A 20,503-nucleotide genomic window follows, 5' to 3' on the forward strand; every position below is an offset into this window, starting at 1 on the left:
ATTCTATCAAACCCTAACCAACAACATCAAAATCACTAATCATGTTTATGAAGTTTTCTAAAACAACCTACACATCAAATTGAAGCTAGTGATGTTAGGAACACATTTAATACATGCATTTATAACATTTAACATCATCCACACAACCAAATCACCAAATCAAACACACCAAAGTTTATGTTCATGCTAGTTACTTCAAATAACAAAATCGAACATATAAATCATATACTCATGTTAGACTTGAGCCATAGACACTAAATAACAACTTTATAAGTTAAAAACATCAAGAACACAAAATCTAGTGATTTTAGAAAGTTACCCAAACTTGATGAAATCGGTATGGAATCGAAGAGGAAGTTGCAAGGATTCCAAATATGTAATTTGTTTTACAAGACACCCGCTAGCTTGGATTTAGATGATGATTCTTTGAAATGGATAATTGAAAGAAAATGGAGAAGTAGTGAAAGAAAAGGAAATTGAAAATGAAAAAGAAAGGAGGTGGGGTTGACTAGTCAAATGCTAGTCACCTCTTTGGCTCTTTGGCGAAACTAGTCCCTCAAGTTCGGTTGCGGGTGCATGAATTACCTAAACGAGATATTTTTAAAACGCGTATCAACGGGAGATGTTAAACGGAAAATGGCGGGATGTTACAAGACCCACGAATTTTATAGCCTCCCATCATCATCTTCATCATCGATCACCATCCCCACAAGAACACCACTCAAAACTCAAAATTAGAACAAGTTACGTGCTTCAAAGTTGTTGCTTTCGTCGTTCTACACGCGTACATGCTTTCAATTTGTGTTTTTATGGTATAATTGATAACCCTAATTATTTTAGATCTGATTTTCATTCAATTACATAGTGTAATCAAGTCTAGTGCTCAATTGATGATGTTTTGTGTTATCGTTTATCGTTTAATCGTTCAATTAACGTTGTTTGCATGAAAAATGAATTTGTATCTTATGGATTTGATAAAATTGACTTATGAACTGATCTTGAATGATTATCTAGATGGATAGAGATCAAAAAACTATTGAGTTTGGACTTTTATTTTGCATGATTTCGTTATCGTATGCTCAAAATATGATTAATCGAAGTTTCGTTAGGGTTTCACATGTAATCCGAATTTTCTGAGTCGTATGCTTTGTATTTTAGCTTATGAAAAGTATGCTACTGTATTCCTTGTGAAAATTTATGCAATTTGGACTAAATATTTGCGTCAAAAGGTTATGTAATGCTCTCGATATGATAAAACGAAGATTTGATTTGTAAAGTATGCTGAATCTGTTTTTTAGTTCACATAAAAATTTCTAGAATGAACTAGGAATTGATTTAGACATTGATCTTCTGGAATATGAATGTTAAAGTGTTCCTTGACATATTTCATTTGTATGCGAACTTACAAGAACGTGAATTTCCATGAGATATATGCTTATCTATGTGATGCATCCGATTGATGGTCAAAAACTGATGAGTCTGTAATGTTTTGCGAAAGTGTACAAATTGGCTAAAGTAATGCTTCTGATTATTTTATCACTAAAACTTTGAGATGTTTTGAGATAACTCCAGTTGGCCGTTCATCAAAATCTATTCTCTATATTTTATGAAAAATGTTTAAAAACTGACGCGCGAGCAGAAATTTCTGTAATGAACTCATACTTCATCCTTTCTGATGTTGGACTTTTATTTATCGTATGAGGCCTTGGCTGGACTCTTTAGAATTGATTTTAAGTATAGTTATGATCTGGAGTTGATCATAATTTTATAAATTATGTGCTATGTGCTATAGATGTATTTCTTTACGACGTACGAATTTCTAAGGTATACTCTAAGATGCGGAAAATGCGATTTGCTAAACTACGAGCTATAACATGTTATATGACCTAGATTTGACTTGTTGACCATGTTTGCATGACCTACTGAGATGTTTGAATTAAGTTGACCACTTTGACCGAGTTGACTTTAGGGTTGACTTTGGTTGACTTTTGTTGAGTTGCTTAGATTAGTTGACTTTTACTTGTTCGTTGAGTCAGTCTGAGCACTAGGACTTTGCGTACACTATGAGTTAACATTATGAAATATATGTCTATACTTAAGATGACCTATTTTACTAGGTTACATTGTTCGGTCGTGATTGTTCGACTACAATACGATTTGCTAAGATATTTCAGTGCTTTTGCTAAGGTGAGTCTACAGTCCCTACTATGTTTTTACAGGGATGAGATGCATGATTTTTACAAATGTTTTACATATTAGGTACAAGTAACTTAAACGACTATACATATGAGTTCATAGCTTGATTAACTCGTACACCTAATCGGTGTAGCGCCATGATAAGATAAACTCGTACACCTAATCGGTGTAGCGCCATGATAAGATAAACTCGTACACTTAATCGGTGTAGCGCCATGATAAGATAAACTCGTACACTTAATCGGTGTAGGGCCATAAAGCTTTATTATCAAGTGTTCATGATAATGTATACTTTTTCTATGATATTTTCCAAGAAAATCTTGTGGCCTAACTTACGAAAAGATTTACTAAACCTGTAGATTCACTCAACTTTATGTTGACCCATTTTGCATGTTTTATCTCAGGTATTAGTTGCTTCCGCTGTAGAACACCGCTGTTATGTAGAAGTCAAGCCAAGCATTGGGACCAGAGTTAATACGCTGTTAGTGGATTCTGACGGGGTATTACATTTGGTATCAGAGCTTTGGCTATAGGGAACTAGGATATATTAGTGTGCTAACTGTAGGGCGCATTAGTGGGTCTAGTCTATAGCCGTGTACTTAGAATGACTGTTATACGCCATGCTTGCACTGTTTGCTCTACTATGCTACCCGTAGGGCTACATATTAGATATCACATGCATATACACATCTATACCCATAATGATATGGACTTGGACTAGATATATGATATCACGAATCACATACGTACACACGACGCGACACTTAAGAGCATTAAGTTGAATACACTATCTTGAACTTATGGAGTGATGTCGAATGGATATGTGAGATAGCATAATGTAATAACTGGGATTACATTACGGTAACTCATATAGAAGCTCCGACATCGCAAAATAAGGAGTTGTTGTCATACCCCGTCCAAATTTTCCTAAACGAATACAATAACATCTGGTACCATTGCGATGAACGGGCCTCTATATGCCATGAATGACTCCATGTAATATGAGCAAATGCACTGCAAAAGATTTCTTTCATACCTGAGAATAAACATGCTTTCAAGTGTCAACCAAAAGGTTGGTGAGTTCATAGGTTTATCATAAAACAATAAAATTCATCATTTTGATAGAACACAAGATTTAAATACAGTACACCTATCTCGTGTACAAAACCATTTTCATAAATCTTAGTAACCGTACACATATCTCGTGCACAAAAACTAATACACATAACCTGTGTATAAAAATTATTCTCTCGATACATAACATTCATATCAATTGGTGGCAATTATCATGTCCACATAATTCAAGGCTGGAAATTATCATGTCCACATAATTCAAGGGTGGCAATTATCATGTTCACATAATTCAACGGTGGCAATTATCATGTCCACATAATTCAACGGTGGCAATTATCATGTCCACATAATTCAACGGTGACAATTATCATGTCCACATAATTCAATAATAATTCGCAGAACTTCTGTCTGCATAATAATTCATTTGAGGAATGTTTTGCTTGTGTCTATCTCGTCAAACATTTATAAAAGCATTTCATGTATTTGCAGTTCAAAATATATTTCAAAAGCATTTAATAAAGCAGTTGTAAAAACAGCGCATGTATTCTCAGTCCCAAAAATGTAAAGAGTAAAAGGGAATCAAATGAATTCACTTTACGATATTTTGTAGTAAAAATATTCATACGACGATACTGAACAATGTAGGGTTGGCCTCGAATTCACGAACCTTAAGGAGATGGCTAAAAATATAGTGTCGCAGATCGGACTCGAACTCACGACCTTTCGTTACCCTCAATACACCCTCAAATCATTCTGCTGTTTCTGTTTATCTGAAACTATAGGGATTTTAAATCCTTTTGTTCTTTATTTACGTATCCTTCTACTTCACCATTTCCCATCTCCATCATCGTTATTTCTCACAGTTTCATCTTCATACATATGTATACGGTTAACACAATCATCATTATTATCATAACACAATTATCATCATCATGATTATCAACATGCATCATCGTCATCTTCTCTCTAATATTTCATGTATCAACCCAATATTATTAATCGTTATCATCATCTTCATCGAATCATTTATGTACCATCATCATCATTTTCTTTTTGTCTTATCTAATCATTTATTTACTATAACACAATCATGATCATCATTCTTATATCATCATCTATATCACAACCTAGTCATCATCATCATCGTCCCCTCAGCTTCATCATCATTCGTGACTCATCTCCATTATTCACGGCCCAAAATAAACTAGTGTATATGGCTTACTACAAAAAGAGCTCAACTTTGCATTAGAACAATCTGTACCGCAGAAAGAATTTTTGCCACTTTATCATTTTTACATCATCATCATTGTCCACTTGCTTAATTCATTGGATCCATTCATTAACCCACTAATCCTAAGTCAAAAAAAGAGCTCGGCTTTTAAAAAAAAGTAGACAGCAAAAAGAATTTAACAACTTATAAGACCACTCAAATATGCAGCCAAGTTAATTTAATCAACCATAAAAGTATTTCGGTGCATTAACTTTTTAACCATGAACTAGTGGGTTTGGTTTATATTAAAATAGAAATGTGGCCCAAGATGATTTCTGGTATCCAGCATTTAAAAAAAAAAAAATATGGTGTTAGCTCTTCAAAAGCCGTCGGTTATAGTGGGAAAAGAAAGGAGGAGAACGTGCAATTCATATTGTTATCAATCATCATCATTGTTGGGTTCCCCACTACCACTCACTATTATATACGTTTCCCCATCAAAATTCCATAACCTCATCTATATTATTATTATATCATTTCGCTGCAACCTCATAAACTTCATCAATCTCTCGTTGAATCAAGATAAAACATGGCAGTAGTTCACGAAACAAAATTGAAACAGGAAATAGAAAAAAAAATGGTGGCGGTCTTTGATAAAATAGAAAAAGTATAGCAGCCGTAGATTATGGTGACGTGTGGTGGTTCATAGCAGCAAGACTGCTATCCAAATGGGACTAGAAACAAAAGATTGATAGTAGTTGTTAGCTGGTATCCATCATGGTGGTCGATTGTTATGGTGATAGGAAATGGTTTAGGTTGATGATGGTGTGCATAAGATGATAAGTTGATGGTGGTTTGATGTAATATTAAAGATGGTGATGTGTATTTCGATGGTGTTGATTATTACGTCAAGAAACCAAAACCAAATATATAGCGAAGATGGGTGTCGACTAATAAATGAAAGAAGTGAAGCATTTGATGTTTGGGATTGCAATTGGTGCTCGGTGATGGGTGCTAGAGGTGATGTGTGGTGATACTTGATGCGAGTTTTTATTTATGTGTAAGTTATATATATATTTCTATCTTAATATCTCTGCTTTCCATTCTCAATTGCAACAATGTATATATCTAATATGTTAATTAATAATTACTACATCATTAAGATTCGATCGAAATTTGTTTTATAGCTGAGATTGGGTCGAAAGACGATATTCGATCAGGAGATTTTCAATTAATAAACAATTTAAAAGCATATTTAGATATTCCATATTGGTATGATTTGATGAGATGTGTAACAGATTCGTATGATTATTTGATATTTATTTCTGACAGATTTTGTTATATAGCTTGGAAGCAGTCGACCAGAAGAATCAATCAAGAAGAAAAAGAATAGAAAGTAGAAAGTGATGGCTAACATATTCGTACTACCTTTGATATTAATATCCCACAAGTTTTGTATTTGTCTGTTTTGTAGTGTTTAATTGAGGTTGACAAAGAATCTTAAGCAGGAGAAGGAAATAAGAAAACAAAAATAGATCGTGACTTGTAACGGATTCGTACGCTTTAACTATTGTTGACAGCTAACAATCTTTGTACCTGTCTGTTTGATTTTCTCATCAAATTGCAGAAGGAATAAAGATTGACAATGAAGTGTAACAAACTAAACTCGGAATCCTCTATAGCTCTATGTATACATACATACATATATATATATATATATATATATATATATATATATATATATATATATATATATATATATATATATATATATATATATATATATATATATATATATATTATATACTCTTTACAGCTCACCAATTTGCTTGTCAACAGGTTATATTAATCTGACAGAAAATGTTCAATTCAGGTAGCAAATAAAAGCAATTGAAGATATTCACAAATTTTTATTTGTATTGTGAATGATTTTGTGGTCATTTGGTTGTCTTGTAGGAAAAATCAGAAGGAATGTTTAGAAAGGAGAAAGGACTTAAAACAGATAAAGGGAATAATAATTTGATCTGATTTGGATGTCTAACAGAATTTGTTTGTGTTTGTGATTGAATTCCATTTGTAATAATATTAGGCATATGAAAGAAAAAAAATATAAAAGTTGATCTATGTCAAATTGTTTTGGAAATCATTTGTTAGTGTATTTTCTAAGTATTAATAATTAATAAATATATTACTAACAATAATACAAATAATAATATTAACTATGTCATTAATAATATTAATAATGATAATAATAACTATAAAATTGATAACAATTATTATTAATGATAATATTAATAATACTAATAATAATATTAATGTTATTAATGGTAATAATAATAATAATAATGATAATAATAAGTTTAATAGTGATTGATAATGATAATAAAAATAAATGATAATAATAATATTGTTAATGATGCTAATAATATTAATTACAATATTATCAATAGTTATTAATGACAATAATAATATTAGTAATAATAATACAACAACTTTTATTTATATTTGTATGTATACACATTTATTTACAATTTATGGTTCGTGAATCGTCGGGAATGGTCGAAGTTAAATGAATGCAAGAAAACAGTTCAAAAAAATTTTGAGACTCAACATTACAGACTATTTTTATCGTGTCAAAATATATAAAGATCAAGTTTAAATTTGGTCGGAAATTTCTGGGTCGTCACAGTACCTACCCGTTAAAGAAATTTCGTCCCGAAATTTGATTGGGATGGTCATTGCTAACAATAAATATGTTTTCATGACTCATACGAGTTGGAATTTAGATCTTTATCACCATTGAGTAATAAGGATAGAATAATTCGATTATTCGAAGAGTACGAATGAAGCTATCACCAAAGAGTGAAATAAGATTTGTCTTGTGTTTAAGTAATACAATTAAGACGTCTCTGAATCATAGGTTAAATCTTTGAATTTCGAATGTTCATGGCTAACGTTCTAAGAAGGAAATGGTAACAGTACAATTTGACTTGTTAAGTTACCAGAATCACGAAAAAAGACCGAATCATTAAGAGATATATCTTTCTTGATGTTTTTAGAGGTTAAGTAGAATGAAAGAGTTATGTAACATGACACATGATGAGGGTATGATCTGTGAACCATCATCACGTTCTATTAGAAATTCAACATGACTTACTGTAATATAATCACGTTGGCCAAGTGTCATTATATTATACTAACTCATGCTTCAATTCCTAACACTTCTCTAGAATTCATTCGTAATTTATACTTAGATTTTACAGAAGTTTCCAATATAATGAAATACAAATAGCACGAAGAGATATATAATTTCGGACGAGAATAATTATGAAAATATCATCAGAAATATCGAAGATATTTATGATGATATTTTGGAATTTTTAAGTTCGAAAATTGATGAATAAAAATTTTCCGCAAGATTTTAACATGGCTTCGGAGCAATATATTCTCTAAAGATTCCATCGGATACAGAATTATCTGGATTCTTTGAATATAGGATTTGGTCCTTGTATTTGTCCTTGGTCCCCTTCATGGTTAGCTCCATCCGTTTTGCAGTACCAAATTTTCTATCGAGCGTTCCCAACATTTCATTCTTCATTATCAAACTTTTGGCCATTAAGACCATCTACAGTTTTGCTACTTCATCAGCATTCAAAATTATTATAACTGAATCATTGGTTATCATTTCGAGATGTTTCAAGAATTTCGAAGGATTTGAACGGAGATGGTAATCGTCAAGATATAAAGGATGGTTTAAGATAGAATCAAGTGGCAAACTTGATGAAATATTTAACTGTAGTAGATGAAATTTATTTACGATAATTTAAGTCAAAAAGTGTTGTAATTAATATTTCCTACTCTTTTAAAACTTTTTAATTGTCCAATGATAGTAGTCCAATAGTCCAATAGTTCAACCAAACTAGTATATTGTAAGGAAATAGTCATATAGGAACAGTTAGCTAGGAACAGTTAGCTAAGATTTGGTTAGTATAGGTTTAAAGTTTTACATAGTTAATTAATTGGTGACTAATCAATTTTATTTTGTTCATTATTTTCTTCATTATGCCACTTCTCAAATCTTGACTTGGATTCTGATCGGCAGAAACTTGTATATGAAATTGAATTGGAATGAAAATGGTTATTCTTTGATGAACGAATACTTATATATGTAAATTTGAACAGTATTGTTACTGACTGCCGAATCTGAATTAAAGAATGTACAGTGTAACTTATTAATGTGAAATCTAAATATTCCTCGGGTATTACCCACCCGTTAAAATATTTTCACCATTAACAGTTTGTACAAAAGGATTTTTAATTACAATCTTTATGAAAATATTCTTACATATATATTTTCTTCAAATGTAATCGTGGATTTAATCAGTCAATATAATATTAAACTCATTTGATTTACCGTTAGACTAGAATATATAATCTCTAAAATATTAGAGCTTACATAATCGCCATGTAGAACAAAGGTGAATGAGGTAGGACGATTCGTAGAACGAAGATTATGCTCGAGGTACAGAATGAGATGTTAAGGCGTGTGATGTCGAAACTTAGGTTGTTGGTAGTACTAGTGTGGATGTTGGTGGTACTGGAGCTGTTGCTGGTGGTGCTGTAGATGTCGGTGATTTTGCTGAAGCTGGTAATTTTTGCACCATAATTTCCAAAGCCACTACTCGAGCACGAAGCTCGTTGACTTCTTCCATTACTCCGGGATGATTGACGGTTGGAACGAGTGGATGAATAAGCTTTAGATTAGTAGATATTACGTAATTGTTGTGAGATATCCTGGAAATGAGGGTGGAAATGTTGTTTCGAACAGGTTCGTCGGTAAGTGCTTCAGGTTCATTTCCAATAGGGCAATATGATTGGTGGGAGGGATCATTCCTTCGCATCTCTATTGATTAAGTTTATTTCGTACCCATTCTCAATTCATCCTGAATTTATGATGGCTATTTGGTTGACCCATTCTGGTTACACTGCTTTCGGAGCTAGAGTGGAAATCGATATCGGAATTCGAGGAACTTGAACTGGTTGCAGAATTCATCTTGCACGGTTAGATAAAGAATTTTCGTTATGAAATGATTTTCGGATATCGGATGATATTCTAATTACATAGAATACTTATATACAGTACAGAGAATCCCGTAGATTACGGAGGGAATTAAGGAAACATGAAAGACAAGGTCTAAGGTGATGGAATATGAATTTGTGTGTACACCATCTATGCAATAATTGCAATAAGACGTGTTGAGACTGAAAATGATAGGTAGATATTTTTCGACAAGGAATGATATGCAAAGTTTCTAACATGCAGACCAGGTTCAAGTCCAGACTTATTAATATATCTTAACAACTACTAGGTCGAAGTCCAGACTCATTAATGCATCCTAACAACTACTAGTTAGACACACTAATGCAAGACCTGGTTCGCTAAGACCACCGCTCTGATACCACATGTCATACCCCGTCCAAATTTTAATGAACGAATACAATAACATCTGGTACCATTGCAATGAACGGACCTCTATATACCACGAACGACTCCATGTAATATGAGCAAATGCACAGCGGAAGATTTCTTTCATACCTGAGAATAAACATGCTTTCAAGTGTCAACCAAAAGGTTGGTGAGTTCATAGGTTTATCATAAACCAATAAAATTCATCATTTTGATAGACCACAAGATTTAAATACAGTACACCTATCTCGTGTACAAAACCATTTTCCATAAATCTTAGTAACCGTACACATATCTCGTGCACAAAAACTAATACACATAACCTGTGTATAAAAATTATTCTCTCGATACATAACATTCATATCAATTGGTGGCAATTATCATGTCCACATAATTCAAGGGTGGCAATTATCATGTCCACGTAATTCAACGGTGGCAATTAACATGTCAACATAATTCAACGGTGGCAATTATCATGTCCACATAATTCAACGGTGACAATTATCATGTCCACATAATTCAACGGTGGTAATTATCATGTCCATATAATTCAATAATAATTCGCAGAACTTCTGTCTGCATAATAATTCATTTGAGGAATGTTTTGCTTGTGTCTATCTCGTCAAACATTTATAAAAGCATTTCATGTATTCGCAGTTCAAAATATATTTCAAAAGCATTTAATAAAGCAGTTGTAAAAATAGCGCATGTATTCTCAGTCCCAAAAATATAAAGAGTAAAAGGGAATCAAATGAACTCACTTTACGATATTTTGTAGTAAAAATATTCATACGACGATATTGAACAATGTAGGGTTGGCCTCGAATTCACGAACCTTAAGGAGATGGCTAAAAATATAGTGTCGCAGATCGGACTCGAACTCACGACCTTTCGTTACCCTCAATACACCCTCAAATCATTCTGCTGTTTCTGTTTATCTGAAACTATAGGGATTTTAAATCCTTTTGTTCTTTATTTACGTGTCCTTCTACTTCATCATTTCCCATCTCCATCATCGTTATTTCTCACAGTTTCATCTTCATACATATGTATACGGTTAACACAATCATCATTATTATCATAACACAATTATCATCATCATGATTATCAACATGCATCATCATCATCTTCTCTCTAATATTTCATGTATCAACCCAATATTATTAATCGTTATCATCATCTTCATCGAATCATTTATGTACCATCATCATCATTTTCTTTTCGTCTTATCTAATCATTTATTTACTATAACACAATCATGATAATCATTCTTATATCATCATCTATATCATAACCTAGTCATCATCATCATAGTCCCCTCAGCTTCATCATCATTCGGGACTCATCTCCATTATTCTCGGCCCAAAATAAACTAGTGTATGTGGCTTACTATAAAAAGAGCTCAAGTTTGCATTAGAACAATCTGTACCGTAGAAAGAATTTACGCTACTTTATCATTTTTACATCATCATCATTGTCCACTTTCTTGATTCATTGGATCCATTCATTAACCAACTAATCCTAAGTCAAAAAAGGAGCTCGGCTTTAAAAAAAAGTAGACAGCAAAAAGAATTTAACAACTTATACGATCACTCAAATATGCAGCCAAGTTAATTTAATCAACCATAAAGGTATTTCAGTGCATTAACTTTTTAACCATGAACTAGTGGGTTTAGTTTATATTAAAATAGAAATGTGGCCCAAGATGATTTCTGGTATCCAGCATTTTAAAAAAAAAATATGGTGTTAGCTCTTCAAAAGCTGTCGGTCATAGTGGGAAAAGAATGGAGGAGAACGTGCAATTCATATTGTTATCAATCATCATCATTGTTGGGTTCCCCACTACCACTCACTATTATATACGTTCCTCCATCAAAATTCCATAACCTCATCTATATTATTATTATATCATTTCGCTGCAACCTCATAAACTTCATCAATCTCTAGTTGAATCAAGATAAAACATGGCAGTAGTTCGCGAAACAAAATTGAAACAGGAAATAGAAAAAAAAATGGTGGCGGTCTTTGATAAAACAGAAAAAGTATAGTAGCCGTAGATTATGGTGACGTGTGGTGGTTCATAGCAGCAAGACTGCTATCCAAATGGGACTAGAAACAAAAGATTGATAGTAGTTGTTAGCTGGTATCCATCATGGTGGTCGATTGTTATGGTGATTGGAAATGGTTTAGGTTGATGATGGTGTGCATAAGATGATAAGTTGATGGTGGTTTGAGGTAATATTGAAGATGGTGATGTGTATTTCGATGGTGTTGATTATTACGTCAAGAAACCAAAACCAAATATATAGCGAAGATGGGTGTCGACTAATAAATGAAATAAGTGAAGCATTTGATGTTTGGGATTGCAATTGGTGCTCAGTGATGGGTGCTCGAGGTGATGTGTGGTGATACTTGATGCTAGTTTTTATTTATGTGTAAGTTATATATATATTTCTATCTTAATATCTCTACTTTCCATTCTCAATTGCAACAATGTATATATTTAATATGTTAATTAATAATTACTACATCATTAAGATTCGATCTTAATTTGTTTTATAGCTGAGATTGGTTCGACAGACGATATTCGATTAGGAGATTTTCAATTAATAAACAATTTAAAAGCATATTTAGATATTCCATATTGGTACGATTTGATGAGATGTGTAACAGATTCGTATGATTATTTGATATTTATTTCTGACAGATTTTGTTATATAGCTTGGAAGCAGTCGACCAAAATAATCAATCAAGAAGAAAAAGAATAGAAAGTAGAAAGTGATGGCTAACATATTCGTACTACCTTTGATATTAATATCCCACAAGTTTTGTATTTGTCTGTTTTGTAGTGTTTAATTGAGGTTGACAAATAATCTTAAGCAGGAGAAGGAAATAAGAAAATAGAAATAGATCGTGACTTGCAACGGATTCGTACGCTTTAACTATTGCTGACAACTAACAATCTTTGTACCTGTCTGTTTGATTTTCTCATCAAATTGCAGAAGGAATAAAGATTGACAATGAAGTGTAACAAACTAAACTCGGAATCCTCTATAGCTCTATGTATACATATATATATTATATACTCTTTACAGCTCACCAATTGCTTATAAACAGGTTATATTAATCTGACAAAAAATGCTCGATTCAGGTAGCAGATAAAAGCAATTGAAGATATTCACAAATTTTATTTGTATTGTGAATGATTTTGTGGTCATTTGTTTGTATCGTAGGAAAAATCAGAAGGAAAGTTTAGAAAGGAGAAAGGACTTAAAACAGATAAAGGGAATAATAATTTGATCTGATTTGGATGTCTAACAGAATTTGTTTGTGTCTGTGATTGAATTCCATTTGTAATAATATTAGGGATATGAAAGAAAAAAAATATAAAAGTTGATCTATGTCAAATTGTTTTGGAAATCATTTGTTAGTGTATTTTTTAAGTATTAATAATTAATAAATATATTACTAACAATAATACAAATAATAATTTTAACTATATCATTAATAATATTAATAATGATAATAATAACTATAAAATTGATAACAATTATTATTAATAATAATATTAATAATACTAATAATAATATTAATGTTATTAATGGTAATAATAATAATAATAATGATAATAATAAGTTTAATAGTGATTGATAATGATAATAAAAATAAATGATAATAATAATATTGTTAATGATGCTAATAATATTAGTTACAATATTATCGATAGTTATTAATGATAATAATAATATTAGTAATAATAATACAACAACTTTTATTTATATTTGTATGTATACACATTTATTTACAATTTATGGTTCGTGAATCGTCGGGAATGGTCGAAGTTAAATGAATGCAAGAAAATAGTTCAAAAAAAAATTTGATACTCAACATTACAGACTATGTTTATCGTGTCAAAATATATAAAGATCAAGTTTAAATTTGGTCGGAAATTTCCGGGTCGTCACAGTTGGGAGCGAGTCAAGTAGGTTACTAGGATAAACACCGTTTAGAACATGAACTGTATAATCTCAAATATGAGTATAAATTTACCATGTGCGCATTAATTGTTATTATAACTTATAAGAAATGGATAATCACGTCACAACTCGTCGCTCCTCAACACTGTCCGCCACCACCGATCACTACTTGGAACTACAAAGACACTGCTAGAACATTCTCATCATCTCATACCACTACTTATTGTTGCTAACTACTACACAACACCACCTCTCACAACTAGTCCTGACCGATCACTTACTTCTCACTGCTTGTCATCACTAGTTACTACTTGATGCCACCCATTGCTACTCACCACTGCTAAGTGCTACTCATCACTACCAGCACCTCTACAAATTGCTACTAGCCACTATGAATCACAGCTCATTTCTAATATATCCTTAAACGATGAAGTCCATGTAACAGCCTACACAAACCGTAATAGATATTGTCTACTTGACTTCCGACTTACCTATCATTTCGCCGCCCGCAGTTTCACGATTTTGCTTTCCAATACTAGTCTACCGGAAGAGGTGTTCACGCCTTCCCTCATAAAGGGTATTTCGTTCTTCTCCCGCACCGACGTGTGACAAGTCTGATAACTCACCCTGCTATTAACATCAACTTCAATGAAGTTTATCACGAGTTTATTCTTACTCAACAATCATAATGTTTATATCCTACTGATACTGGTGCTAATAGAAACTTTATCGCTAGGGAATTCTGTCACAATATTTAGAATCCAGTATCTGCCTTAGATAACGTAAACTCTATGGAACTATCAACTAGGAAGAAAACGCATAAAGATTGATGTCATTTTGGTTTAAGGAGGTCCTGCTTTAAGAAGTTTGATCGTACACTCCCATCGTAAATGTCTCTCACCCGAAACTCACCCCAAACTTAAATCAATGATTGCTCCTAATCCTTTGCAAATTATAGGTTAAGACCCATACCGTTAAGCTCATAACAACCTTCTGTACCGAACAGTACTCTTTCCGACGATTAGGCGAGCCATTACAATAGAAATCTACTTGAGTGATGTTTGGAGTTAAATTATTTTACAATGGACTACCATATCTCCTTATTTGACGTTGTGGTTGGAATGGACTGGTTAATTGATGGCACAACTGAGGCTGTTGCGACTAGAAGGCCATTCGAATTCTTTTTACTGAAGACGAATCAATGATGGTGTACAGAGAGAAGGTCAGTAAGCCGTTACGTTACATTAATTGCTCGAAGTCCAGAAGTACATGAGATAAGGATGTCTCGCAATTCTGTAACATATGAGCAAAGTTAAATCAGTAGTTCAGAGCCCGAAGATGTCCTAAACATTAGAAATTTTCCTTAAGGTCCTTCTGAGAGAATTACCATGTCTTCTACCACATAGAGACATAGAATTTCAGATTGACTTAATGCCGGGAGTGGCGCCTGTAGCACGTGCACCGAATAGGCTTGCACCTTCAGAATTGAAAGAGCTGTCTAGTCAATTACGAGAGCTTTTAGACAAAGGATTCATTCGACCGGGTTCTTCACCATGGAGAGCACCAGTGCTCTTTGTTAGAAGGATAGATCTATGAAACCTTGTATCAAGAATAGATACCCGCTACCGAGAATCAATGATCTGTTAGATCAGTTGCAAGGATCTGGATGTTACTCAAAGATGATTTGAAGTCAGGTTACCATCAGATTAGAGTAAAGGAGACAGATTTACTGAAGACAGCGTTTAGAACACGCTATGGATATCATGAATTTACCATAATGCCGTTTGGATTGGATAACGCACCAGCTGTGTTCATGGATCTCATGAACCGTGTGTGAAAGCCATATTTGGACAAGTTTGTTATTATGTTTATTGATGATATTCTGGTATATTCTAAGAACGAGGAAGAGCATGAACGATATATCCGTTTATTACTAGAGATGCTCAGAAAGGAGCAGATGTATGCGAAGTTTTTGAAGTGTGACTTTTTATTACAAGAAGTTCAATTTTTGGGTCATATCGTAGGTGTCAATGGTATTTAAGTTGATATTGCGAAGATAGAAACGGTAAAGAAGTGGGAGACTCCTAAGTCGCCAACGTATGTTCGACAATTCTTAGGTCTTGCCGGTTATTACAGGAGATTCATTGAGGAATTTCTATTATTGCCCGACCATTGACAACAATGACTCATAAGGGTAAGAAGTATGAATGGACTGAGCTACATGAGTCCGCATTTCATTTGTTAAAAGAGAAATTAAATACTGCCCCAATTTTGTATTTACCCGATTGATGATGGGCGGTACCCATCGGGCCTAGTAATTGGACTTGGTCCATGGGTGGCTATTAAGTCTCCCTCCTAAACCCTAATTCCCTCTTATAAATAGAGGGGTCACCAATCAATTAGGGGATTGATTCAATACACATTCTTCTCTAGGGTTTTTACCTACCACTCTTGGTAGGGTTTTTCCCTTCGCTGCCAATCGGAGCGCTTTCCATCGGCCGACGGTCATGAAATGTCCCGTTCTTATTGATTAAAAACGTTCCATATTAATTGATTTCGCTGCGAGGTTTTGACCTCTATATGAGACGTTTTTCAAAGACTGCATTCATTTTTAAACAAACCATAACCTTTATTTCGTCAATAAAGGTTTAAAAAGCTTTACGTAGATTATCAAATAATGATAATCTAAAATATCCTGTTTACACACGACCATTACATAATGGTTTACAATACAAATATGTTACAACAAAATAAGTTTCTTGAATGCAGTTTTTACACAATATCATACAAGCATGGACTCCAAATCTTGTCCTTATTTAAGTATGCGACAGCGGAAGCTCTTAATAATCACCTGAGAATAAACATGCTTAAAACGTCAACAAAAATGTTGGTGAGTTATAGGTTTAACCTATATATATCAAATCGTAACAATAGACCACAAGATTTCATATTTCAATACACATCCCATACATAGAGATAAAAATCATTCATATGATGAACACCTGGTAACCGACATTAACAAGATGCATATATATAAGAATATCCCCATCATTCCGGGACACCCTTCGGATATGATATAAATTTCGAAGTACTAAAGCATCCGGTACTTTGGATGGGGTTTGTTAGGCCCAATAGATATATCTTTAGGATTCGCATCAATTAGGGTGTCTGTTCCCTAATTCTTAGATTACCAGACTTAATAAAAAGGGGCATATTCGATTTCGATAATTCAACCATAGAATGTAGTTTCACGTACTTGTGTCTATTTTGTAAATCATTTATAAAACCTGCATGTATTCTCATCCCAAAAATATTAGATTTTAAAAGTGGGACTATAACTCACTTTCACAGATTTTTACTTCGTCGGGAAGTAAGACTTGGCCACTGGTTGATTCACGAACCTATAACAATATATACATATATATCAAAGTATGTTCAAAATATATTTACAACACTTTTAATATATTTTGATGTTTTAAGTTTATTAAGTCAGCTGTCCTCGTTAGTAACCTATAACTAGTTGTCCACAGTTAGATATACAGAAATAAATCGATAAATATTATCTTGAATCAATCCACGACCCAGTGTATACGTATCTCAGTATTGATCACAACTCAAACTATACATATTTTGGAATCAACCTCAACCCTGTATAGCTAACTCCAACATTCACATATAGAGTGTCTATCGTTGTTCCGAAATATATATAGATGTGTCGACATGATAGGTCGAAACATTGTATACGTGTCTATGGTATCTCAAGATTACATAATATACAATACAAGTTGATTAAGTTATGGTTGGAATATATTTGTTACCAATTTTCACGTAGCTAAAATGAGAAAAATTATCCAATCTTGTTTTACCCATAACTTCTTCATTTTAAATCCGTTTTGAGTGAATCAAATTTCTATGGTTTCATATTGAACTCTATTTTATGAATCTAAACAGAAAAAGTATAGGTTTATAGTCATAAAAATAAGTTACAAGTCATTTTTGTAAAGGTAGTCATTTCAGTCGAAAGAACGACGTCTAGATGACCATTTTAGAAAACATACTTCCACTTTGAGTTTAACCATAATTTTTGGATATAGTTTCATGTTCATAATAAAAATCATTTTCTCAGAATAACAACTTTTAAATCAAAGTTTATCATAGTTTTTAATTAACTAACCCAAAACAGCCCGCGGTGTTACTACGACGGCGTAAATCCTGTTTTACGGTGTTTTTCGTGTTTCCAGGTTTTAAATCATTAAGTTAGCATATCATATAGATATAGAACATGTGTTTAGTTTATTTTAAAAGTCAAGTTAGAAGGATTAACTTTTGTTTGCGAACAAGTTTAGAATTAACTAAACTATGTTCTAGTGATTACAAGTTTAAACCTTCGAATAAGATAGCTTTATATGTATGAATCGAATGATGTTATGAACATCATTACTACCTTAAGTTCCTTGGATAAACCTACTGGAAAAGAGAAAAATGGATCTAGCTTCAATGGATCCTTGGATGGCTCGAAGTTCTTGAAGCAGAATCATGACACGAAAACAAGTTCAAGTAAGATCATCACTTAAAATAAGATTGTTATAGTTATAGAAATTGAACCAAAGTTTGAATATGATTATTTCCTTATATTAGAATGATAACCTACTATAAGAAACAAAGATTCTTGAGGTTGGATGATCACCTTACAAGATTGGAAGTGAGCTAGCAAACTTGAAAGTATTCTTGATTTTATGAAACTAGAACTTTTGGAATTTATGAAGAACACTTAGAACTTGAAGATAGAACTTGAGAGAGATCAATTAGATGAAGAAAATTGAAGAATGAAAGTGTTTGTAGGTGTTTTTGGTCGTTGGTGTATGGATTAGATATAAAGGATATGTTATTTTGTTTTCATGTAAATAAGTCATGAATGATTACTCATATTTTTGTAATTTTATGAGATATTTCATGCTAGTTGCCAAATGATGGTTCCCACATGTGTTAGGTGACTCACATGGGCTGCTAAGAGCTGATCATTGGAGTGTATATACCAATAGTACATACATCTAAAAGCTGTGTATTGTACGAGTACGAATACGGGTGCATACGAGTAGAATTGTTGATGAAACTGAACGAGGATGTAATTGTAAGCATTTTTGTTAAGTAGAAGTATTTTGATAAGTGTATTGAAGTCTTTCAAAAGTGTATAAATACATATTAAAACACTACGTGTATATACATTTTAACTGAGTCGTTAAGTCATCGTTAGTCGTTACATGTAAGTGTTGTTTTGAAACTTTTAGGTTAACGATCTTGTTAAATGTTGTTAACCCAATATTTATAATATCAAATGAGATTTTAAATTATTATATTATCATGATATTATCATGTATGAATATCTCTTAATATGATATATATACATTAAATGTCTTTACAACGATAATCGTTACATATATGTCTCGTTTAAAAATCATTAAGTTAGTAGTCTTGTTTTTACATATGTAGTTCATTGTTAATATACTTAATGATATGTTTACTTATCATAGTATCATGTTAACTATATATATATCCATATATATGTCATCATATAGTTTTTACAAGTTTTAACGTTTGTGAATCACCGGTCAACTTGGGTGGTCAATTGTCTATATGAAACATATTTCAATTAATCAAGTCTTAACAAGTTTGATTGCTTAACATGTTGGAAACATTTAATCATGTAAATATCAATCTCAATTAATATATATAAACATGGAAAAGTTCGGGTCACTACAGTACCTACCCGTTAAATAAATTTCGTCCCGAAATTTTAAGCTGTTGAAGGTGTTGATGAATCTTCTGGAAATAGATGCGGGTATTTCTTCTTCATCTGATCTTCACGCTCCCAGGTGAATTCGGGTCCTCTACGAGCATTCCATCGAACCTTAACAATTGGTATCTTGTTTTGCTTAAGTCTTTTAACCTCACGATCCATTATTTCGACGGGTTCTTCGATGAATTGAAGTTTTTCGTTGATTTGGATTTCATCTAACGGAATAGTGAGATCTTCTTTAGAAAAACATTTCTTCAAATTCGAGACGTGGAAAGTGTTATGTACAGCCGCGAGTTGTTGAGGTAACTCAAGTCGGTAAGCTACTGGTCCGACACGATCAATAATCTTGAATGGTCCAATATACCTTGGATTTAATTTCCCTCGTTTACCAAATCGAACAACGCCGTTCCAAGGTGCAACTTTAAGCATGACCATCTCTCCAATTTCAAATTCTATATCTTTTCTTTTAATGTCAGCGTAGCTCTTTTGTCGACTTTGGGCAGTTTTCAACCGTTGTTGAATTTGGATGATCTTCTCGGTAGTTTCTTGTATAATCTCCGGACCCGTAATCTGTCTATCCCCCACCTCACTCCAACAAATCGGAGACCTGCACTTTCTACCATAAAGTGCTTCAAACGGCGCCATCTCAATGCTTGAATGGTAGCTGTTGTTGTAGGAAAATTCTGCTAACGGTCGATGTCGATCCCAACTGTTTCCGAAATCAATAACACATGCTCGTAGCATGTCTTCAAGCGTTTGTATCGTCCTTTCGCTCTGCCCAT

Source organism: Rutidosis leptorrhynchoides, chromosome 6, assembly GCF_046630445.1.
Source record: "Rutidosis leptorrhynchoides isolate AG116_Rl617_1_P2 chromosome 6, CSIRO_AGI_Rlap_v1, whole genome shotgun sequence".
Classification (NCBI taxonomy): Eukaryota; Viridiplantae; Streptophyta; class Magnoliopsida; order Asterales; family Asteraceae; genus Rutidosis; species Rutidosis leptorrhynchoides.